Below are 25,549 nucleotides of genomic sequence, written 5' to 3'. Positions count from 1 at the left end.
ATCACCTCTGGCCTCAAGATTTCTGCGTCTGTGAAAAGGAGCCACAGAAAGAGGGATTAACAGCAGGTACCACTGCGATGTCCCTAGAAGGTGAGCCCTAGGGATGCTGACAGCATGGTCAACATGAGTGAGCACAGCACAGCACCAGCTTGGCATCATGGTGGCGGACCATAGCTGCCTTTTGTCCATCCACTTCACAGAGCAAACAGAAGGGCTTAAATCTGTGCCTACACTGAGGCTGATCTTCTAAATTCAGGGAACTGAGCATGAGGTAGAAGGTCAGAGCTAAGGCTAAAGTGTGTTTGTGAGTGACAGAGCTAATTGGCACAGGGCACGCCAGTGGCAGGCAGTTGGCCTGCAGTTCACTGTCATCTTGAACTTGACAAAAATAAAAGTTAATACTGTCTTGGACTGTTGTCTATAAAAACATATGGATACCAAGAGGGCTATTACTCAACTCGCTATACGAGACTAATCTGGCAGTATATTTTGTGAATAATAATGGCAGTGGGTTTTTAAATATAATACAAATCCAGCTACTTGAGAGCTCCTCTGAGATAGGTGCCTAGATGTAGTTGCTTTACTGCATCTTGCTGCCCACTCACAGACAGGTACATACTTATTAACTTTAACCATTCCTTCCTGGAAAAGAGCTAGACACCAGAAAGAGGCTGAGGTTTTCTTCCAGGATCATGAGCTTAAACTTTTAAAATCGAAGTAAGTTCACCATAATTAGAGACCCAGGCAACAAAGGGAACCTTGTGGTTGGTGTCTACTACAGGCCACCCGGTCAAGGGGAGCCTATTGGCAATGCCTTCTTACTCCAGCTACAGGAGTGATTGCGCTCACAGGTTCTCGTCCTGCTGGGGGACTTCAACCCTGAAATCTGCTGGAAAAGTAGCACGGCGAGCTGTAGGCAATCCAGGAGACTCTTGGAATGCATTGAGGATAATTTCTTAAGCCAGTTAATAGACAGTCCTACCAGAAGGGATGCAATACTGGACCTGTTGGTCACCAAGCAAGTGAGCTAATTGGTGACTTCAAGACTGGAGGCAGCCTGGGCTGCAGTGATCATGCACTGGTGGAGTTCCCAGTCCTGAGGAATATGAGTCAGGCGAAGAGTAAAGTCAGGACCCTGAATTTTAGGAAAGCAAACATCCTGTTTGCTGTTCAAGGAATTAGTCAATAGGATCCCCTGGGAAACTGCCCTCAGGGACAAGGGAGCAGAACAGAGCTGGCAGATCTTTAAGGACACACTCCACAGAGCGCAAGAGCTTTTGATCCCCAGGTGTAAGGAATCAGGAAAGGAAGGCAAGAGACTGGCATGGCTGAGTCGAGACCTGCTGGTCAAACTAAAGGGCAAGAAGGAAATGCACAGGCAGTGGAAGCAGGGACAGTTATCCTGGGAAGAGTATAGGGATGCTGCCCAGTTGTGTAGGGATGGGGTCAGGAAAGCCAAGGCATGCCTGGAGCTGAACTTGGCAAGGGATGCAAAGAATAATAAGAAGGGCTTCTACAGGTATGTCAGCTCAAAGAAGGAAGCTCAAAGAAAGCAAACCCCCCCTGATGAGAAAGACTGGCAAACTGGTAGCAACGGACAAGAAGAAGATTTTTTTTGCCTCAGTCTTCACTGGCAACCTCTCTTCCCACACCTTTCGATTCGATGGACCACAAGATGGGGACTGGGGGAGCAAAGTCCCTCCCACTGTAAGAGAAGATCAGGTTTGTGACCTCCTGAGGAACCTGAATATACATAAGTCTATGGGACCTGATGAGATGCATCCACAGGTCCTGAGGGAATTGGCTGATGTAGTTGCCAAGCCACTCTCCGTGATATTTGAAAAGTCATGGCAGTCAGGTAAAGTCCCCAGTGACTGGAAAAAGGGAAATATTGCACCCATTTTTAAAAAGGGTAGAAAGGAGAATCCTGGGAACTACAGGTCAGTTAGTCTCACCTCTGTGCCTGGGAATATCATGGAACGGATCCTCCTGGAAGCCATGCTAAGGCACATGGAGGACAGGGAGATGATTCAAGACAGCCAGCATGGCTTCACCAAGGGCAAGTCCTGCCTGACCAACCTAGTGGCCTTCTATGACGGAATGACTACATCAGTGGACGTGGGAACAGCTACAGATGTCATCTATCTGGACCTCTGTAAGACCTTTGACATGGTCCCCCACAACATCCTTCTCTCTAAATTGGAGAGATATGGATTTGATGGGTAGACTGTCCGGTGGATGAGGAATTGGTTAGATGGTCGCTCGCTCCAGAGGATAGTGGTCAATGGCTCAATGTCCAGATGGAGATCAGTGACGAGTGGTGTCCCGCAGGGGTCCGTGTTGGGACCAGTACTGTTTAATATCTTCATCAATGACATAGACAGTGGGATACAGTGCATGCTCAGCAAGTTTGAAGACGACACCAAGCTGAGTGGTACAGTTGACACCCCTGAGGGGTTGGATGCCATCCAGAGGGACCTGGACAAACTCGAGAAGTGGGCCCAGGTGAACCTCATGAGGTTCAACAAAGCCAAGTGCAAGGTCCTGCACCTGGGTCAGCGCAACCCCTGGTATCAATACAGGCTGGGGGATGAAGGGATTGAGAGCAGCCCTGCCGAGAAGGACTTGGGGGTACTGGTGGATGAAAAGCTGGACATGAGCCGACAATGTGCGCTCGCAGCCCAGAAGGCCTACCGAATCCTGGGCTGCATCAAAAGAAGCGTGGCCAGCAGGTCAAGGGAGGTGATTCTGCCCCTCTACTCTGCTCTCGTGAGACCCCACCTGGAGTACTGCGTCCAGCTCTGGAGCCCTCAGCACAGGAAAGACATGGACCTGTTGGAGCAGGTCCAGAGGAGGGCCATGAAAACGATCAGGGGGATGGAACACCTCTCCTATGAAGAAAGGCTGAGAGAGTTGGGGTTATTCAGCCTGGAGAAGAGAAGGTTCCGGGGAGAACTTATAGCAGCCTTTCAGTACTTAAGGGGAGCTTATAAGAAAGATGGGGACAAACTTTTTAGCAGGGCCTGTTGCAACAGGACAAGGGGGAATGTTTCTAAACTAAAAGAGGGTACATTTAGACTAGCTATAAGGAAGAAATTTTTTACAATGAGTGGTGAAACACTGGAACAGGTTGCCCGGAGAGGTGGTAGATGCCCCATCCCTGGAAACATTCAAGGTCAGGTTGGATGGGGCTCTGAGCAACCTGATCTAGTTGAAGATGTCCCTGCTCATGGCAGGGGGTTTGGACTGGATGACCTTTAAAGGTCCCTTCCCATGCAACTATTCTATGATTCTATGATTCTATAGCCATTTAGTCTGGATGCCGATCTGAACTTCAGCTCAGGTTTGCTACTTACTAACATCTGTTCCAGTACAACGTCTGTTTATTAATTGACACTTGAAAAATAATCTCTTTTGCACATAGCCAAGTGATCTCATTAACATTACAGCACAATTTTTCCTTCAGTCATAATCCAGGGATGTTGCTTTTCTTGAAAGAACGCTTTACGTTAGCAGTGGCAATAGTATATTGCTATATAGCTATACACCGGTCTGTTCTAATAACGGAGGTTTGGACACAAAGCTATTTCCTGTTGGTGTGAGGTTTTTTTTTTTTTTGGTCTAATCCCCTGCAAGACCTCAGGTATTGGGTGACAATCTCCATTTCTCCTGTGTCTCCTACTAGTATATACTTTTAACTTTTCACATTTTAGGGAAGGTTTAAGTTTGTAATAAAGCTCTGCAAGATATTCTTTGGCTTACACACAATTTGTGGCTTTTTCTGATTTAAGGGAGGGATTCATCATGGCCATATTTAGACATCAACAGTGCTGACATTTGCATGTGATCTGGATACCTAGGTTCCACTTATAGTCAGTGGGCAGAAATGAACTTCTGGGTCATATCTCATTTACCTGTTTTAGACATCTAAGCTGTAATGAAATGATACGTGGCCTACAAGTGCCTATATCTCTCCGTTATATAAAGTGAGTCTAGATAACTTGCTCAATTATAGATATCTATGCTACTGAACTCTACATTTGGATGAACCCAGCCCTATACGCTCGTAATACAGTTTCTTGGTATTGCAGGGGACTGGAAATAATGACCGAGTTCCTTCTTCCAGTTCAATGTTTTTAAATCTTAAGTGTTTTGGGGTAGGTAGGAGGAAGGTTTTCTTATTTGTTTATTTAACTCTTACGAAATAAGAAAGTGAAAAATATGTGTTCTGGATTCTAAAAATGTTCTTTCCATCTTCTTTGAAATAGATCCACAGCTTAACAGTATAGTGTTGAAATCTGAAATTTTGCAATCTTTTCTGTATTGCTGAGAAAAATACGTTCAGTTTGGCTGAGTAATGAGTCTCTGAAAAGCATGTGCTGCAATATCCATATTTTGTTGCTGTGTTTGTAAAATGTGCAACTCAGGAATGTTGCATCATGAACATTTTTGTGGCTATCATGGCTGTATAGAAGAAAATTTATGGAAGATGCAGATAAACTATCTCATGCTTTGGGTGCATACGATAGCCAACTAATACTATCCTTTTTGAAAGTAAATCTTCAAGTCAAGTCTTATATAGCAAAAGCAAATCTCTAACTGTCTTGTTAGACAAAAAAATGACAAATTTCATATGTGCAATTTTAATTCATAATTTACTCAACTAAGTCACTGTATAAACCATCCCATTTAAACTTGAAACAATGTTCAGTGCCTTACAGAACAAGGTAGAGGGCAGCTTACCTTATGTAAAGACTGGACAGTTGCCCAGAGCTGCAGAATTGGAGAGGCAGCATTTTTAGAGCCAATTTGTGACTGCACTGATTAAATTGCTAATAAGACATTAATTTTTATAACGTATAAATACTTTGTCTCATATTTTTCTGGAATTTTGTGAGACTGTCTTTCATAATAGCTGAATAGGTGGCATTCTAAAATTCTATAAAAATGCCTGGTATTAAAAATGATTTCTTGCAAATGTTGGAGTAGAGGCAGCGAATATATTTTACTCAAGGCAACAAAATGGCTAGGGCTGTCTCTGATGATGCAGATACCGAATATGCATCAGGGACTGCTTACAAGTGACCAGAAAAACAGTAACTGTTTGCCAGAGATACTGCCAAGACTTTTTGAATAAGCTCAAGAATTCCATAATAGATCCATTTGCAGGAAAAAAGACAATATTAATTTTAAAATATTCTCTGTGAATATTTAAAAAGTGTTATCATTCAGGCCTGAAGTTTTGTTGGCTTAGATAACTGCAGATACACAAGAGCTTGGGTAATAAGATATGCCATAGGGTGTGACAGTGCACAAGTTTGATGTGTTAGGTATGAAGAAAATGCACGTCACATTGCCCAACATTGTGTGAACACGCAGCCTTTTGGGCTGGTTCTTGCCTGATGCTCCTGTAAGCGCACTTTTGCAGAGGTTAGCATCAAGCGATAATAAGGAGGGAATGGAGAAGACCATAAGGAACCATGAATGTACAACAGCAGGACCAGACAAACTTGCTACACCTGGGTAATGAGAAGCACAAAGATTTCCTCATCTGTCTCCAAAATGGCAAGAACTCTCCCCTCTTGTACACCACCTTTCAGAATGAGCCAGACACATTGGTGGATTAAAAACCGCAGCACACAGAGGGCTGTGTGCACCTGTGCACAAGCTGCAAACACACAGGCTGAAGAGACTATCAGTAGTTTCCTTCTCACCACCTGTAATTTAGTGCTCGTCGCAATGGCACTGTGGCAAAAACACATGCTTCCCCACCAGGCCCTTAGTCTGCCAGCCCTCCCCAATGGCGACCGCTGCTTCAGCCTGCTCCACGGGAACACTCACTGTCCTCCCTCCACTCTTTCTCCCTAATCCCCCAACCTCAAAGGCTGGCGGTCTCACCCCCCATGCCCTAACAGCTCTAAGTAACTCAAAAACTTACCAGCATACAAAGTCCAAGGTAAGGAAAAACTACTCCATAACTGACTTAAGGCTTGTTCACCACAAGACCGATACTTCATGTTTCCCTTGGTGCCTTGATTTCCCTTCAGTCCTCCTCACTATCTTGTATTTAAATGTATCTAAACAAATATATAGATAATCGCTCACAAAATAAAATAATGCAATACCTTCAAAATAATTTTTAAGGCTACTCTATCAGGGCAGAGTTAAGCAGTGATTATTTGAATATCACCTAATGCCTTAAATAAAGAAGTACTTTTTACTAACTTTCTACTTTCACTAACTTTCTTACTTTTTTAAAACACTGCAATAGCTCATGAAAACAAAATATGTTCAAATCACTAATATATGTTTGCAATTTTTCTGTTTTACTCAAATCATTTTAGATTCTTATACTGAATCCCTTCCTTTGTCTTTCATAAATCATTTGTGGGCAAGTGTATTTTTTAGAGTAGAAAAATATCTTTTTCTAGTCAGGTCAGATAATGTATGTGAGCCTAATTCGGTGAAACTGAGTGTGTACATGAGACTTACTGAGTATTAGAAAATAAAGGGTGTTCTTCAGAGGGGAGAGGATGCCATGAGGACATTGCAAAATATAAGTGAAAAGGAAAATGAGCTTGAGTAGAGTGGTACTACTGCCTTTACTGGCATCTTAATTTTTAATGGTATTCGTCTTGTGAAAGCCTGCAACTCTTAGCTTTAACTTAGCAAATCTTTGTAGTTGCATGATTATTATGTTAAGCGAAAAATATTTGTTTCCAGCCTATAAGAAAAAGCAAGATGGTCTCCACCTTGCAAGTTTATGATTTACATACAGATATATAAATTGCTAAATATGTATTATATTTGTTGGAGGTACACTCAGCTTTTCAGCAAAATTTGGACCATGATTAAGGGAGGCATTTAAAACAAGTAAGCAATAAATGTAGATGTACATTATAGTGGGAACATGACAGTTGTACTTGGGTATATATTACTTTAACATATAAACATGGTGATAAAAATATTCGGCAATTGATGAAGTAATTTTGTTTAAAAACAGGAAGGAGATATAACCCATAGTGATTAAAGGGCGTAGTATAATGTCTTTCTACTTTGCCTAGAGGGGCAGCTGTGCTGGCAGAAGCTTTCACCCCTGAGGGATCAACTCTTGGTGGTAGTTCCTACCAGGGTAAAGCAGGTTTATTTTTATGGGCAGAAATCCACACAAATCCTGCCAACTGAGGCTCCTCAGGAGACAGATACATTTTACGCAACTCCCAGCTGGCCTGAATACCGCAACATCAGCACCTTTACCTTACAGCTCACTTTTCTTTTTTGGTCTCTGAACTAATCAGCTTCTTTCAAGCCACCCTGAGCATGTGTATTTGAGATAAATACAACACTTTTAGCCACCACAGGGAAAAGATTCAGATCAATGTACAGGTTCACTGTAGCTCTACAGCAGGTATTTTGTGCATGTGTGTGTTTTTTTAAAGATGGTAACCTTAGCAGTAACACAAACAGCCTCTCAAAAGTCAGCCCATGGTCCACAACAGAATGGCTCAATCTGCTCTAATCCTTATGCTGCTGCATTTTGGGATTGAAATTAAAGCCAGTGCTCCAGCAATACTGTGCACTCCCTCCGCTTTGAGGGACAGAGGGCTTTTTAGGTAGCTCATGCTACTATGGCTTTCCTCAAAAGCAGGACAGAAAATGAGTCGGTGCATTGCTGGACTGCCTGAGAATTAAAGCCCAGCAGCCTGACAGCTTATATCATGCACCTTTCTTTCTTTCTCTACCTTCAAGGCCTTGTATCTTCTCACTGCTGTCACCAGCCTTCCTACACTTCCTACACTGCTTAAAGAATCACTGCAACACCCTCCAAGACAAGGAATTACCAATTCTCTGAAGGAATTAAAAAAAAAAAAAAAGAAGAAATCAAAAAACATCTTACATAAGCTCTTCTCTCTTTAGAACAAGTGATAGTCTCTCGTGGTTCCCGTTTGCAGCAGAGAGTAGGCAGCCCATTTCTATCCTCAGCAGGGCCCAGGTAAACAGTGCTACCAAATGAAGAAATGAACAGGGATTCCTTCTGGCAAGGTCAGAGGAGCAGATGGAAATGACCCTGGGACCACGAGTTCAACCAAATACAAAAGGTTCCGTGCTCAGTGGGGTTTGGTTAAATAATTCAGGTCCAATCTTTTAGGAACACAAATACAAACCATTCCCTTCTCAATGGGGTAACAGAAACAAACACACAAAGTTAATGAACCCAGCAGGGATTGACCAAACAGTTCAAACTCCCCTTTGGAGCAGCGAGAATAGCTATGGAGCAAACAACCTTAGCCAGTTGGTACTGGAAAACAGAACCTGCTCTGCTTTGGTTGGATGAGTAAAAACTTCCTTGATTATAGGAGTCCTTCATTCTTTAGAGGGCTAAATTTACTATTAAATGCTGATTAAAGAGTCATCCGTTCAGTTCTGACAGATCATGTGCTAAGTCGAAGCAATGGCAGTGAAAAGTCTTCTCCAAGCATTCAATCCCTTTGTTTTCTTACTGGTCCAGAATCTACATCTCCTTACACCCCAGTACATGCAGGTTCCCCTCCTTCAGACCCATGCTTTCTTTCACTGTTCTCCTTGTATGAAACACCCTTCCTTTTTTATCCCTCAGTATCACTATTCCTTCTATGCACCTGGTCACAGAAGTGTTCCAAAGGAGTCAAAAGGATCTTATGGAAAATACATCCACATGTATATATGGTACACATGGCGGATCAATATAGACTGTAAATACCATACTGCAACACTAGCACTTCCTGAAACATCAAACCAATATACCCGCACTTCTTTTTCCAGTGCTTTCTTCCTTTCACCACTTCATCTCCTAGTATGCAGCATGTTGCATATTTCTTCCTATTTTTTGTATGTTTGTATATATACATACAATTATTTCTATTAGAAAACTATCTCCTCACTTCCATATATTCAGTTGCCATAATGAGAAGCAAGTAGATGCTTCCTTGAGACTACACCAGAATGCAAGATTCTCTGCTTATAAAACAACTGTATCTGCTATTCAAAGTACTTATAAAATAGGCTGTTCAGCATACAGTTATAACTTCTGATTTCATCCTCTATGAGTGCTAGTTAGAAGAGAGGATTGATTTAAAAGTAGGATTTAAGCTTCAGTTATTAAGAGATAACAACCTACTTACCCAGGATCCAGTAACACTGAAATTAAAGATCCTAATTTAGGTGGCTAATTTAGGTTTTACAAGACTATTGTGCCGCATACAAAAAATGTTGTGCTTATACACCTGGGATAAAACTGGTAAATGGGGGAAAAGAAAAAAAAGAAAGAAAAAGTCTGTAACTCCCCCACCAGCACACACAGAAGGGAGGGGGGCCAATAATGCAGAAGAATGCATGGTTGCAACGGCAAGGGCCGGCAAGACAAAGAGACTTCCCCTGAAGCCTGAGCTGCCCTTGCAGAACTGCTTCACCACTCTGCAGGCTGAAGAGGAAAGACCCACCACAGCAGGAGAGACGCTGGAGCCGAGTAAGGCAGCCCGATCTGCCTCCCTTATAACAACCAGTGCAACTAAGAAAAGGCAACAGGTGGTAGTAGGCAACTCCCTTCGGAGAGGTACGGAGGCACCCATTTGCCGACCGGACGCACTCTCTAGAGAGGTGTGCTGCTTACCGGGGACTCGTATCAGGGATGTCACTGAGAGACTACCAAGCCCTGTACAATCCATTGACTATTATCCGCTGCTGTTGTTTCACGTGGACGCCAGTGATACAGCCAGGAGCAGTCTGAAGACTATCAAGGACGACAGAGCCCTGGGAGCAGTGGTAAGGGACCCTGGAGCACAGGTGGTTTTTTCATCAGTCCTCCCGGTCAAAGGGAAGGGGTTTGAAAGGGCCAGTCGAATCTGGTGAATCAACAAATGGTTACAGGACTGGTGCCACAGCCAGGGGTTCGGCTACTTAAACCATGGACTTGCTCTGAGAAACCTGGTCTACTGGGGGCTGATGGGGTCCACCTGTCAGAGAAGAGAAGAGCACAGGCTCAGTCATAGGTTGGCCAAGCTGGTGAAGAGGGCTTTAAACTAAAGTTGCCGAGGGAGGGGAACCTCAATCCATCCCACTCCTACCAGTTTGATGTCAGTGCCAGCAAGAGATGCCCAGAGCCTGAAGAAGGATCACAGGTCAGCAGGAGAGCATCTGAAGAGCGGCACAAAGGAACCCCAGCCAGTAAGACAGCTTCATCGGGGGCCCAACTTAAATGCCTCTATGCAAACACACGTAGCATGGGGAATAAACAACAGGAGTTAGAGACGTGCACACGACTGCAGGGCTATGACCTTATTGGCATCACGGAGATGTGGTGGGGTGGCTCCTGTGATTGGAGTGCTGGAATGGAAGGATACAGGCTCTTTAGGAAGGACAGTCAGGGGAGATGAGGAGGGGGTGTCACCCTCTATGTCAATGGCCACCTGCAGTGCATGGAGCTCCACCTGGGGATGGATGGGGAGCTGACTGAGAGCTTATGGGTCAGGATTAAAGGGAGGGCAGGGACAGGGGACATTACGGTGGGGATCTGCTACAGGCCACCTGACCAGGAAGACCGAGCAGATGAGGCCCTCTATAGACAGATAGGAGCAGCCTCACGTTCACAAGCCCTGGTCCTCATGGGGGACTTCAACTACCCCGATATCTGTTGGAGGCACAACACGGCAGGGCATAAGCAATCCTGGAAGTTCCTGGAATATCAGTGATAACTTCCTTCTCCAAGTGATAGAGGAGCCAGTGAGGAGAGGTGCCATGCTGGATCTTATTCTCAGCAACAAGGAGCATGTGAAGCTCAAGTACAGCCTTGGCTGCAGTGACCATGAAATGGTGGAGTTCAAGATCTTTACGGCACCGAGGAGGGCACACAGCAAGCTCGCTACCCTGGACTTCAGGAGAGCAGACTTTGGCCTCTTCAGGGATCTGCTTGATGGAGTATCATGGGATAAAGCCCTGGAGGAAAGAGGCCCCCAAGAAAGCTGGGTAATATTCAAGGATCACCTCCTCCAAGTTCAGGAGCGATGCACCCCAACAAAGAGGAAGTCAGGCAAAAACGCCAGGAGGCCTGCATGGATGGACAAGGAGCTCCTGAACAAACTCAAACACAAAAAGGAAGCCTACAGAGAGTGGAAGCAAGGATAGGTATCCTGGGAGGAATACAGAGAAATTGTCCAAGCAGTCAGGGATCAGGTTAGGAAAGGGGAGGCTTAGGGGAGACCTTATCGCTCTCTACAACTACCTGGAAGGAGGTTGTAGCGAGGTGGGTGTTGGTCTCTTCTCCCAAGTAACAAGCGATAGGACAAGAGGAAATAACCTCAAGTTGCACCAGGGGAAGTTTAGATTGGATATTAGGAAAAATTTCTTTACTGAAAGAGTGGTCAAGCATTGGAACAGGCTGCCCAGGGAAGTGGTTGAGTCACCATCCCTGGAAGCATTTAAAAGACGTGTAGATGTGGCACTTAGGGACATGGTTTAGTGGTCATGGTGGTGTTGGGTTGACAGTTGGACTCGATGATCTTAGAGGTCTTTTCCAACGTTAATGATTCTATGATTCTTAATGATTCCATGAAAGCTAAAGCCCTGATAGAATTAAATCTGGCCAGGGACATCAAGGGCAACAAGAAAAGCTTCTACAGGTACGTCGGGGATAAAAGGAAGACTAGGGAAAATGTGTGCCCTCTCCGGAGGGAAACAGGAGACCTGGTTATCTGGGATATGGAGAAGGCTGAGGTAGTCAATGACTTTTTTGCCTCAGTCGCCACCGGCAAGTGCTCAAGTCTCACCGCCCAAGCCACAGAAGGCAAAGGCAGGGACTGGGAGAATGAAGAGCTGCCCACTGTAGGAGATGATCAGGTTTGAGACCATCTGAGGAACCTGAAGGTGCACAGGTCCATGGGACCTGATAAGATGCATCCACGGGTCCTGAGGGAACTGGCACATGAAGTTGCTAAGCCACTATGATATTTGAGAAGTCGTGGCAGTGCAATGAAGTTCCCGTTGACTGGAAAAGTGGAAACATAACCCCCCTTTTTAAAAAGGGAAAAAAGGAAGACCCAGAGAACTACAGGTCAGTCAGTCTCACCTCTGTCCCTGGGAAGATCATGGAACAGATCCTCCTGCAAGCTATGGTAAGGCACATGGAGGACAGGGAGATGATTCAAGACAGCCAGCATGGCTTCATCAAGGGCAAGTCCTGCCTGACCAACCTAGCGGCCTTCTATGACGGAATGACTACATCAGTGGACGTGGGAACAGCTACAGATGTCATCTATCTGGACCTCTGTAAGACCTTTGACATGGTCCCCCACAACATCCTTCTCTCTAAATTGGAGAGATATGGATTTGATGGGTAGACTGTCCGGTGGATGAGGAATTGGTTAGATGGTCACATCCAGAGGGTAGCGGTCAACAGCTCAATGTCCAGATGGAGATCAGTGACGAGTGGTGTCCCGCAGGGGTCCGTGTTGGGACCAGTACTGTTTAATATCTTCATCAATGACATAGACAGTGGGATACAGTGCACGCTCAGCAAGTTTGAAGACGACACCAAGCTGAGTGGTACAGTTGACACCCCTGAGGGGTTGGATGCCATCCAGAGGGACCTGGACAAACTCGAGAAGTGGGCCCAGGTGAACCTCATGAGGTTCAACAAAGCCAAGTGCAAGGTCCTGCACCTGGGTCAGCGCAACCCCTGGTATCAATACAGGCTGGGGGATGAAGGGATTGAGAGCAGCCCTGCCGAGAAGGACTTGGGGGTACTGGTGGATGAAAAGCTGGACATGAGCCGACAATGTGCGCTCGCAGCCCAGAAGGCCTACCGAATCCTGGGTTGCATCAAAAGAAGCGTGGCCAGCAGGTCAAGGGAGGTGATTCTGCTCCTCTGCTCTGCTGTCATGAGACCCCACCTGGAGTACTGCATCCAGCTCTGGAGCCCTCAGCACAGGAAAGACATGGACCTGTTGGAGCAGGTCCAGAGGAGGGCCATGAAAATGATCAGGGGGATGGAACACCTCTCCTATGAAGAAGGGCTGAGAGAGTTGGGGTTGTTCAGCCTGGAGAAGAGAAGGTTCCGGGGAGACCTTATTGCAGCCTTTCAATACTTAAAGGGGGCTTATAAGAAGGATGGGGACAGACTTTTTAGCAGGGCCTGGGGCCTGTTGCAACAGGACAAGGGGGAATGGTTTTAAACTAAAAGAGGGTAGATTTGGACTAGATATAAGGAAGAAATTTTTTACGATGAGGGTGGTGAAACACTGGAACAGGTTGCCCGGAGAGGTGGTAGATGCCCCATCCCTGGAAACATTCAAGGTCAGGTTGGACGGGGCTCTGAGCAACCTGATCTAGTTGAAGATGTCCCTGCTCATGGCAGGGGGTTTGGACTAGATGACCTTTAAAGGTCCCTTCCAATCCAAACTATTCTATGATTCCATGATTCTACGATTAAGGTTAAAAACACATTCTGGATCCTCAATAAAAAGTATCATTCAGTAGTCTGTAAGAATTCTATTCTGTTAGACTAGCAATTTAAGTATAATAATTTAAAAGTAGGCTTGGACATGGCAACTATAATAGATTTGCTAATTTTTCAGGAAATAGGTACCAGAAAAAAAAATCATGGCCTCATAGCTAAAACACATTTGCAGTGAGAACTATACAATTTAAGTCATCATTTTAGATGTATAATATTTCAGCAATGCTAAATTATATCCAAAAGTGCATGCTGATTACCTAGTTAAGCAATAACATCTTGTTTCATTAACACCTTTCTATGCTATCACATTCAGAGGAAGAACTTATTTTAATCGTGGAAACGACAGGCTTTTGTATGCTATTACATTATATATACAATATGACTCTATTTTCCAGGTTGCATAAAACAATCAGCTTTACTATTAAGCATAGTGATGGAAGTCACTATTATTTTTTTAATTAAAAAAATAATTTTGATCTGGAAAGCGTCAACTGGATTAACACTCCTGTATGCATTTGGGTGCTACTGGACACATGACGTATTCCCATTTCACGTGTCAGAGCTCCTTCTTCATGGCAAACTGAGGGGGAGTCGCTTGTGCACATGCAGATCAACTTAACAGACACGCATAGTGGGATGCGTTAATTTACTGCAGGCTGGCATAGGGCTTCCAGGTGCTGTACAAGCTGTAAATCAGGAACAATCCCCTTTTTGCCCACCAACTGCTAAAGCACCTGAACGAATCCATATTGCTGAGTCCACGTTGGTTCCCACTGAAGGAACATCATTACTCAAGTAAATCTCAATGATATTTCTAGCCTTTATTTAATTTTACAGTGTTAAGTGTAATGGTTTTGAATGTGTCTTACATTATTTGCAAAGTACTTCTGTAATTCAAGGTATTCTCAACCACCAGGCTAAACAATGACTGTAAAACTCAACACTTGCCTTCTATTTTCAAGATTGCAATATTAATGTTGGAGAATTGTATTGCTCAATTGTCTGTTAATTTTTTCTCATATCATACTTCATATTCATTTCTTTAATAACAACTTCTTTGACTGGATATGCTGGTATACACAACAGCACTGACAAGAGTGCACACCAGTTTGGTGATCGGACAACAGAACTATTCATCAACAACAAAACCCTTGCTATGGCCTACAATTAGCACACAAAAATAATAAAAGCAAAGGTCAACATTCTCTCTAATCCTTTCTCAAAAATAAAAAAAAAAAAAAAAATGTGAAGACAACTAAAACCCACTCTGACTGAAAATATGACACATTGTTCCACTTCTGCTACCTTGAAGATATTTGCCTCTGTGAAATTCCTGAAAATAGTATTTCCTCAGGTTAATGTCTCTTTCCCTTCTACTCTGTTTTCAACTTTTACATTTGTCATTCTTCTAAGGCTACATTTTTTCTTTACCCTGAAAGGCAGAATTAAGAAAGGGTAAAGAATGTAAACATTTGTAACCCTAAAGATAAAAATAGCATGATAGAACATAAATACTGGTTACTATGGAGGAGCATCATCTATGCCATATAAAAGCTGTCCTACAAGTGAGAACATCTCTGACAGTTTCCAGTTTCAGTGTGGAAAACCCAGTATGCCAGTAGGATGAGCAGAGCAGAATAGTAACTTGAAATTTTACTTTGAGTATTTTTATTCTAATAAATGGGGAAAGGGAAAATGCTCTCACAGAAAGAAAGATGGGAAAAGAAGGACAGAGAAGATGGACACATGAAAGCATTTGTCTGGAAACAGAGAAATCATTCTGGCAATCGTTATGAGAAATAATTTCCATTTAAACTAATCAGGCAAGTCAAAATAAGTGATCCAAAAGACTAACTAACTGAGTCTTGAGAAGCAGTCAAAAGAGTCTCTTCAGCCATTACTGTGTGTAAACCACAAGTAACCCCTTTTAACCCAGTGGAACTACACAAGAGGAAAGGAGATCAAGTTTGGACCCGGAGTCACAAAGACAGAGGAAATGCCAATCAAACAACACTGACGTATTCTTTGACTGAGAGAAAACACCACAGTGCTTTTATGTCTCAGTTTTAAATGTCCTTCCTGGATTTCTCTACCTTAGGTGAGTTTGGCCCTTGTATTCATTAGCTTTGCTTATAAACCTCTTTCACTATTCTAATATAGCTAAAACTGAAACAGGCTATGCACGGTGCTCATAATGCTCTAGTGTTGTTATGTATGAATGAGGAAATAAGCTAAATTGAAATAAAGCACCCTCATATCCAGCATAACTACATCAAAACATCTCTTTTTGGATAAATACATCAGGAAAACACGAGAACAAAAACTACGTTATGCCTCTAGGCAACATAATTATATCTGCACAAGAACAAGAATACAGGATCTTCTTTTTTCTTATTCTTCACAAATATAATGCGTACTTCATGCTTTGTAAATACAGGCTATTATGGCATATTCTTTTCTACCTATTTTCCTTAAATATACAACCCAGAGATCTCAAAATATGCAAGCCTTTTTCACTCCTTGCTAAATTTGGTGTGATGGCTTCTAACCATGGGCTATTGAGTCCCCTGATTCGCCTTTTGTAGTGCTGGTGAGAAGGGAAAGAGGATGCCTAATGGAAGACAGGGAGTTAGGACCCCTATGTGATACAATGAGCAGAGATCTTATAAATTCCTCAGGACAGAAAGGGAGCCTTTAGTTTAACACCATGTACAAATTATTATAAAGATGTACATCTTAAAAAAGGGTTTGATAATGGGATGATAGGCCCATTGCCTTCTTCAGCTTCTAGCACCAATTTCCCTCCACAGTCTATTCTCTTCTCTCCACCTGCTCCCAGATGCAATCCCCTTGCTCAGCCAGTTTGAGTCTCTGTCCTAGGCACATTTTTTCCGTCTCTGAAACCAGTCTTCAGTTCCAGTTCTAACATCAGCAGGAGGCATTGCCGAGAACACAGGGTCCAGTACCCAGTTTCAGACCCGAATTCATCCCTGGCATAGTCTGCAAAAGCAGTTAACTTCTAGAAAAGATTTGTTCAGTGGAGAGTGTACTCAGCAAAGGCAGAATCGTCAAGGAATTTAACATGTAAAATTCCGATTGTTAAGAAATCAGACATTTACATTCCCATGGGGAGCTTATTTGCATCATTAAGTTGTTCTTTTTTCTTTCTTTTTTGAACCTGCCCTGAGGGCCGTATTAAGAATGCAAACTGTAAGAGCTCAATTTAGTAATCACCACTCCTGTGGCATTTTAATTCAATAGCATGGCAAACTGTTGAGACATCCTACATTTTAAGGTTTCAATTTCCATCTCTCAATAAGGTCAGCAGAGAAAAGCAGCTATGTCTCTCAGAAGCCAAGTTGTTATAGTTGGTAGTTTGAACATAGTTCTGTGTCACTTCAAAGATTCTAACCTTCAACGCCAGATATTTATATCATTATCCCAGAGATTTGAAAAAAATGCCACAAAGCACTTCAATCCTAATGTTAAACCTGCTCTAATACAATTGATTTCAAAAGCATACACTGAAAGTGAGCGCATTTCTCTATCTGCAATACTAATCAAATACATTACAGTAGGAACTGATTTTGTTTTAAAAAATCAAATATGCATTTTGCATATATGCTTTTGCCATTTTTGTCAGCAGAGAAATGGTAAGTCTTTTTGGTTTGTTTCTTCACGCTTTTAGTACTGTAAAATACACATTTGTTCTCAATATTCCTTGAATTCAGAAAACAAGCACTGTGAAGTACAAGTCTGAAGTTGACACTATGAGTTTGAAACTAATACAAGTTAGAGACAAATTGAGATTTCATCTTTTTTGTCTCCTTTTTGCTTGTACCATAGACTGCAAGTGTCTAAGTGATGAGTGGCAAGCATGAATGCTAAAATCTTAATTAATCTATTTCTATGAAAAAAATAATTTCTATCTTTTGGGATGATGCAGTGCTGTTTTGTGACTGATTTTACGAATTTCTATTGCATGGCACACATGCAAAAGGCAATGTACATCATTGCACTGTCGTTACCACCACTGTAGTGACAGCAAACGGCTAAAGTTCTTTGATGCCAAACACATTTTGAACACCATTACAACTCTTTGTCATATGCACTATCCCTAAGTGCCAAACTTGGGAGTGCTGCCAACAGTTTGCTATCACTGGGGCCATATGATGGAAAGGGCACTACACAATGGACATGCCTGAAGCTGCAGCAGGAATCTGCTAGCAGGTGTGGGAAGATGAGCTATTCTAAAGGACCAGAACTTTTAAAAATACATAAAGATAAGGAAAGCCATGAAATACAGGAGGTGTTCTGAGCCATCTTCAGTGCAACATGCTTTCTGAATGTTCCCACAGCACCTTGATCATCACCTACAGCTGAGTCCTCCAATGGAAAACCTTAAAGAGATATAAAAGTGAAATAAATCCCAAGCTTGCTGTCAAAACAACTGGAAAATGTTCTTTTGGGGGATACAAATGTTCAGGCTGGAAGAAAGCAAACACTGTTTAAATAATCCTGCAAATCTGGGCAACTCGTCTGCGGAGTTCTATGCTTTGACCATTAAAATCAGATGCTGTCATTATCTTTCATAGTAACCATATGAAAAGAATTCAAATCCACCTATTCCAACTTCTACAATGTTTGGGCTTTCTGCAGTTTGTCAATAGCTGACTTAAAAGTACAAGTTTCCTACAGTCTGAAGTTATTAGCCAATTCTATATGATTTACACTATTATTCAGAGCATTGCATTTTTGTTGAGTGGAACTGAAATACATTCAATACTTCACATTCAATAATCATGACACCAAGGCAAAAGAAAATGCATCAACAGCTAAATTAAAAAAAAAAAACAGGCTTAAGTTTGTTCTCTAGTGCTTCCTGATTTTGTGAATTAACATTAATTCCATTTCTTAAGATCTTAAGTCTCACAACCACAAAGGAAAAAAGTGTATCATGCTAAGGCCCTGTTCTTTTCCATTAATTTTCCTCCTTCATTTTTGGGAACTTTTTTAATTGCCCTAGTTATGTTAATATCCTTTTGGAAATGCTTATTCAATTTTTATCAGCAAATGCTCTTAATGCACACCTCTGATTACATACTACTGCAAGTGTCATGAGACAGGAAAGTACCATGTCCTGAAAATAAAAAAATATTAGCATGTAACTGAGGGCCTGACCTTGAAGATAACAAATAAAGGAACTACTTAAAAACACTGCATAAACTAAAAGTAAAAATATAATCAACAAAAGAACAAGCTGACGATGAGGAATCACACCCCCCCAACACAAATATAATGAATTGAAAATCTTGAGATTGCAAGGAAAAAAAACAAACTGAGACTTTTTCTAGTTTGTCAGCCACCATGAACCTGGTTAGCTAGACATTTGCTCTTCAATAAAAGCCTAACATTATTTTGATTGCTTGACTATAAGACCAAAAGCTATAAGAAATATCGGAAATATGTGATAGATCGTAAAGCCAAATAGAGTTCCCCAGTCAGTTTATCCAATATCCTCTATTCCTCAAGTCATGGAATATTATCTCCTTACTGCTATATCCCAAGTACTTTTGTCTGAATACTGCAAACTTTTCTTCAAATGTTCCAAGATTCATAATAAAATTATGAAGGTTGGCACAACAGCTCACAAATACATGCAAGTCAAGGAATGCAAGTTTGGACTGAGATGCATATGTGGGACACAGCCTGTTTCTCACTTTCATTTGACACGTTAAAGAGCTGGTCAATGAGGTCCTATTTTCCTATCTAGCCTCCTCCTTGGTGCTGTGCAAACATTAGGCCATATGTATTACATGAAGAGATGCAGAAACTGGTAACGTTCTCTAGCAATTATTAACAGCTATGGCCTAACCCTTTTTTAATAAAAATCAAAAGCGAATTACATTTTCATAATCATACCAACCTTGAAACATAAAATGCATTTAACAGCACAGATTATTAGCATAGCTCAAGAACATTCTTCTTTTCTTGATCCTTGCATAAGAAAATGGACAGCTTTAACTCTGGCAAATGGTGTAAGGGATATACTTAATTGAGAATTATATTCAGACACCATCTTTGCTAAAGCAAATATCTACTCAAGAAAAATTCAACCCTTCACAAGCATCCTGTGATGTTGCAATAGGAAAAAAAAGCAGGTGAGCAGTAGTCTCTTGTCTTGAACTGGAAGGGGCCCAACAATAACCAGAGTTACTGGAAGCACAACCACCTGCTCATCATAAAAAGAGGACAAGATAATTTACTTAAGAAACAAAGGATACCAAACAGAGTATTTTTTCTAAAATGAAGAAAAAGAAAAACAATGGGTACCAGAAATATATTTTTATATATGTATAAATATATATATATATCTTTATATAGAAAGGAGAGTAATGAAGAAAAACATTTTAAAAAGCATTAGCTTGCGATTTAAGAAGTGCTCTTTTCTCTCCCTTAACTTGCCTGTCCGTAAATAATAGCATCTCCTTTAAGGCTGTCTACAGGATCTCCTGCCTCCATAAAACTCAAATTCTAGAATGAGGATTTTGCCATAGCAAGAGCTGAGTGAGTTTAAATCCAACATACACCCCAGAGAAGTGACAGATGGAATTAGGTTAAAGAGCTGGAAGGAGACTTTTTTATATACTATTAATGATGCATTCATTTACATTGAAAATTGCTGAAATAGAATTCCACCTCTCTTCATTGCAGCTGCAGAGCCACAATGTTTACTACACTCTGTTGCTTTGATATTTGCCTTCGTGATATTTCAGAGTCTCCCCCAAAAGTTTATATCTACTTTTCCTTCACCACTTTACATGTAAAATACCTGTTCAGATCATAATCACTACATAATCCAAAGAGTTTTTGTATCCATAAAACGCCTGAATTTAGTTTTCTGCCTTCCATGAAGACCTTGCATGAAGACCACAGTTGATATTTAGGCTATTCCACATCTCCATCATATAAATAAAGTAAGGCTGACTTTATTAACCAAAATCACTTACTGCTGCCATAAAAGAAAATCCATAACCTCTAGCCATCACTCTTTGCCTATTCAAAATGATTAGCTGTTTTGCTCTGAAGCCACTTACATTGTAAACACTATGTTGCAAATTAAGCTAGCTGGGCTGTTACAGATACATGGAGATACAGTTCTATAATAAATTGCACAAATAATAGAAACATTTAGAGTATAATTTCTTCTCTGAATTTATTCCACCGTGTGGAAGGAGTAGATATTCAGCACTCATTCTCAAGTATGATATTCAAAGTTAGCAGACAATAATGGAAGGAGAGAAGAGAGCTGTCTTTAAAAATAAGAAGTGAATCACTTATACATTATTCCCAGATTTAATACTTGTACATAAAAGTATTTACCACTTTCATTGAACTATTTGTCAGTTTTCTGCTTCCTTTAAATATCAGTCTACATCCCTCTGTCTTGAAGACTAACTTTCGTATCATGATTCATCTAGACAGAGCTGAGGCAATATCTTGTTGGCTCGACTGGTGTGCTGTTAAGTTTACGGCCCCATTCCTGCAATGGAAACTGCAAGCACCTATTTCATTACTATTTGATAAGCAACTTGAGAGCCACAGATGGATGTCACTATGGAAACACGAGTGATTATTATAGAGACCAATGAAACAAGAATGGACGCCTCCATGAGGCAGCAGCTTCCTTCAGTTTCTTTCTTTTCCCAAAGCAGCTTTCAATAATAATTTCAGTAAAATTTCTTCACTGAAAGCTCAGGCTGGCCTCTGAAAAAACAGCTGTCTCTAAATGTTATTCTTTTTTGTTTTGTTTTCCTATCCACCTGACTGGAAAAGCAGTGGAGAACCCGTGTCACTTCTGCGAGCCTGCAGGACTGAGAGGTTAATGTCCCCTCCCAGGAGTACCAGGGGACACTCTGGTCTCTGAAATGTGAACAGGGAAACTTCTCGGTCTCTTCTAAGATTGTTTCCCTGCTTCAATGTCTTGTAGGGGCCACTTCAACAACCACAAACCCAGGGCACGGGTGTCTCCATGGGCACAGGGAACCCCTTTTCTCTCGGGACGATTGCCCCTTGCCAGGGAGACTCTTCAGACCATTCCCTTCAAGACCTTGAGTCCACTGTGTGCTAGACAAGGTCAACTAAAGAGAACGATGGAGGAGGAGTATTTTCCCCGCTCTGGTACCAGTTACACCAGGAGCTCAGTACACACCCACTAACTAAAGCCAGCGATGTTTGGAGATAATAGTGCCAGCATTGTCAGGCTGAGAGCAGCCCAGAGTAGGGTAACTAGTGCTGCAGCTGGCATGGTGCAGCAGAGGGTCCATCCAGACCCACCTTCACCAAGGTCATCCCGACCACAGAGCTATGACATAAGCGCATCTTGCAGGCCCGTTTCTGATGACGACAAGCGCGGCAGCCCGGTTTTTGCTTTGCTGCAGTCGCCGCCGCGGCTGCCCGCCCACGTTTCCCGGCGGAGCTGCCCGCGGGGCGGGAGCGCCCCGGACCGCGGCTCCGCTCGGGCGGGCGGTGCCGCAGCGCCCGGGGAGGCGGCGGGAGGCGGCCTCGGCGCCCCGGCTCACCGCCCCGTGGGGATGCGCGCAGCGGCGCCGGGGCGGGATCGCGCCGCGCCCCCCCGAAGCTGCGGCCTCGGCCCGGCCCCGCCGCCCGCCCTCCATGCCCCGCTGTCAGAGCCGGCCGCCCGCATGGCAACGAGGCAACGCTCGCTGCAGGGCCGGCGGGGCACGGCGGGACGTGCGGCGTCTCCCTGCAGTGGCTGCTTTGGTACCAGGGGACAGCGCCCGCGGGGGGCGGCGGCTGTGCCCCACGCGGCGTCCGTCCGTCCGTCCGTCCATCCATCCAACCATCCATCCCTGCGTGGGCGGCGGCTCGTGTGTGCGTGTGTGTGTGTGTGACTGACAGTGCGGCGCGCACAGCGCGGGGGCAGCCGCCCTCACGCAGCCAGCCGGGGGCCACGCCGGCGCGCCCCGCCTGCGGCAGCCCCTTCTCCGTCCCCCGGAGCCCTCCCCGGCGGGGGCGACCTCAGCGGCCTCGCTGCTCCTCCTCCTCCTCCTCCTCCTCCTCCTCCTCCTCCTCCTCCTCCTCCTCCTCCCTCCTGGCGGGTAGGTTACGTTACCTGGTCTCTAGCTCGGGCTGGATCTAATCCCGCGGCCGCCGCCGGCTCCTCTCCCTGCTGCGGGGGTGGGTGGGGTAATTAATTTATTTATTTCCCATGAGGTGTCCTCGGCAGCAGAGCAGCGGCGGGAGAGCCCGGGCCGGGCGGCAGGGAGGGAGGCCCGGGTGCTGCTGCGGGGCCGACGGGGCGCCGCTGTCCCGGGGGTGCTGCCGGGGAGCGGCCGAGGCGTTTCAGCACCGGAGCGGGGGGGCGGGGGCTGAGGAGGAGACGCCTCCCGGGCTGCCCAACCCGGCTCTGCGGGGCCGGCGGGGGCGCGGCGCCCGGCCTGGGGAGACGGAGCCAGCGCGGGAGGTGGGACGCGCCGCGCAGGGCTACGGCGGGCACCACCGGGCTCCGGAGCCCGCAGGGGCGAGGTGGGAGCCCTCTCCGCCTGCGGCCTCCCCGCCTACCTGCCCGCCCGGGGCCGCCGCCGCCGGTCCCGGAGCCGCCGAGCGCGGAGTCCCCCTCGCTCGGAAGCGCGGCCGGGGCACCGTGAACTCCCCGGGGAACAGAAGGGCGCGGAGACCCCTAACGGGCGCGTGTCGCGCTTTTCACCTCGCTTCTGGCAGCACGAGACGTGTCCACCCCACCCCCACCCCCCCGGCCCCACCCCGTTCTCCTCCTCTTCGGGACTGAGGATGCCAAGTATTTCACATTATAAGGCTGTTTGCACTCGCTGTTCCACGGAAAGGTTGCAAAAAGGCGCATCAGTTTCCTCGTGTTAGGGGGCAAAAAAAAAAAACAACAAAATAGAGATCTTTTGTGCTAAACGCGGGAGCTTCGTCTTCTGAAGCAGGAACTGAAATTTGGCCAGTCAGCAATGAGTTGTTGATTAAAATCTTGGTCACCTCTTCCTTTGCCGCCTTTTTCTCTCCCTTAAAAAAAAAAATTACAAGCACTGTTTTGTATATATCATGAACGTATTTATGAAAGTGGCCACTGAATTCTCAAAAAATTCTGTCCTTAAGGCTAAAATCCTGTAGGGAAAGAGATAGAACATAATCATATAATTGCATAATTAAAGCTTTTACCATAATGCCTATTCTCATGGGTGAAGTAGTGTGAGGAGGCTAGAGTAATTACAGTTGTTGACATTATGTTGCAAAATATACAAAGGTATGAATTTACAAAAGTAAATGTGGTTATCGTGATTTTTTTTTTAAACTTTATTGCATGTTCTTTGTTTAGTGAGAGCTTTATGAATAGGATCTTTACAGACGTGTTAGGAACTGAGATTGCTCGTGTAGGGATAGGAAGAGAGAGAACTTGGGTTGTAGTTGGGGATATTCCAGTTTGCTGAGCTGCTAGTGAAAGAGGGAAGGACTTGATAGGGTTGTCTGTTTATCTCCCATTGACAACATTTGAATCCCTTAACTAGCATCAGCCACAATGAACAAAAAAGTTTGAAAAATAATCTGGAAAGGAGCATGGCACTCCCCAAAAAAGCTGCAGCATGAGTGGCAGTACCTATTACACATCAAAGAACCTGTCCACAGAGGACTGCCATCTTGAAGGACAAATTCATAGAGATCAAGTTTCTTTGGCTCCATTGCTTATAAATGTTTGCTCTTATGTGAGAAGTGTTAGTAATCATTCTGTATTTTAAACTATAAGTATTAAACCAGAAGACACAGACCCAGAAATGTAACATTTTATCATTCCTTCTTTCTCTAGGATATTATTGTTATAATCAGTGTATCATCTGCTTCCACTGCAAGTTCTTCAGATTCAGGAGAGAATACTTTGTCACGTGTTTATAAAGCAGCCAGGTCGCTACAGTCTCTGGGCAAATCCTGGCACTGTAGTCGTAAGGAGCAGTAAGTAGTTTGCTGGTAGAAACAGCAAACGCTTTTATTCCTGAAAATGACTGAACAATTTGGAGTAATACTTAGGTTATGTACCTGAGTCCAGGGACATTTTTAGGAGCAAACATCCATGGTGACTGCCAGGGTAGCTCATGGAAGTCACAGTTGCATTAATTTAGGTAGCTGTGTCAGTCATCTCTAGTGCAAGTGTGTGAAGGGAACCTGTGCCCACCAGCCCCACAGTCACAGGGTCTGTCCTGGCAGCAGGTTGCTCTACAGGCTTTGGAAGACCAACAAGCACTCAAGAGGGGCCCACTAAGCCAAGTGGAGGGAAGAGCAAACACTAAGCAGGTGACTCTTGGGCATACAAACAAAGGAGGCTTGGGTACAGATGCCCATGGTCAAACTCACTGTCACTTCCAGCTGGGCCTACGATTACAGGATTAAAAATGTGTAAATTAGGATGAAATCTGATGTAAGATCTTTCACAGAGAAGCTGCTAGTGCTGAAATCAAAGTTGTATACTTGTCATTACAGCGGTGTTAAGCTCTTTTCCATATTCAAACACTTTTATGCCCTGAAGAAAATCATAGGCCATATAGGACCTCAGACAGTTCCTGTAAAATGCAGAACATGGCTACATTGTCTTTTACAGTGAAATATTAAACTTTACATACTGTTTTATAGAATGTTAGGAAAGTGATTTTCAAAGAGAGCTAAAAAATAAATACATGAAGATATAAATGGTACCTGGTTTTCATTGCATAGTTCCATTTCCTCCACTGATGTGCCTTAACTAGAACAAATATATAGTTATACAGATATAAATATGGAATTTTTTTATTTATGGATGTACAGAATATATATTATAGACAATAAATTTTACACAATGATATATATATGGAACGTGTCCAGAGAAGGGCAACGAAGCTGGTGAAGGGCCTGGAGCACAAGTCTTATGAGGAGCGGCTGAGGGAACTGGGGTTGTTTAGTCTGGAGAAGAGGAGGCTCGGGGGCGACCTCATCGCGCTCTACAACTACCTGAAAGGAGGTTGTAGCGAGGTGGGGATTGGTCTCTTC

General features: G+C 43.8%; 1 protein-coding gene across 1 annotated transcript in view; it reads right to left on the bottom strand.

Annotated features, from left to right (window-relative positions):
* The window catches only part of SLC16A7 (solute carrier family 16 member 7), an 85,862-nt gene extending 63,038 nt beyond the window's left edge, over positions 1-22,824 (bottom strand). The window contains exon 1 of the mRNA XM_075148504.1: positions 22,626-22,824. The gene's annotated coding sequence lies outside the window, so the exon portion shown is untranslated. The remainder of the gene's footprint in view (positions 1-22,625) is intronic.
* Positions 22,825-25,549: the final 2,725 nt, after the last annotated feature.

This window comes from Calonectris borealis, chromosome 1 (genome assembly GCF_964195595.1).
Source record: "Calonectris borealis chromosome 1, bCalBor7.hap1.2, whole genome shotgun sequence".
Classification (NCBI taxonomy): Eukaryota; Metazoa; Chordata; class Aves; order Procellariiformes; family Procellariidae; genus Calonectris; species Calonectris borealis.
The sequence above is the reverse complement of the archived record's forward strand: the minus strand, read 5'-3'. Positions and strand labels throughout refer to the sequence as shown.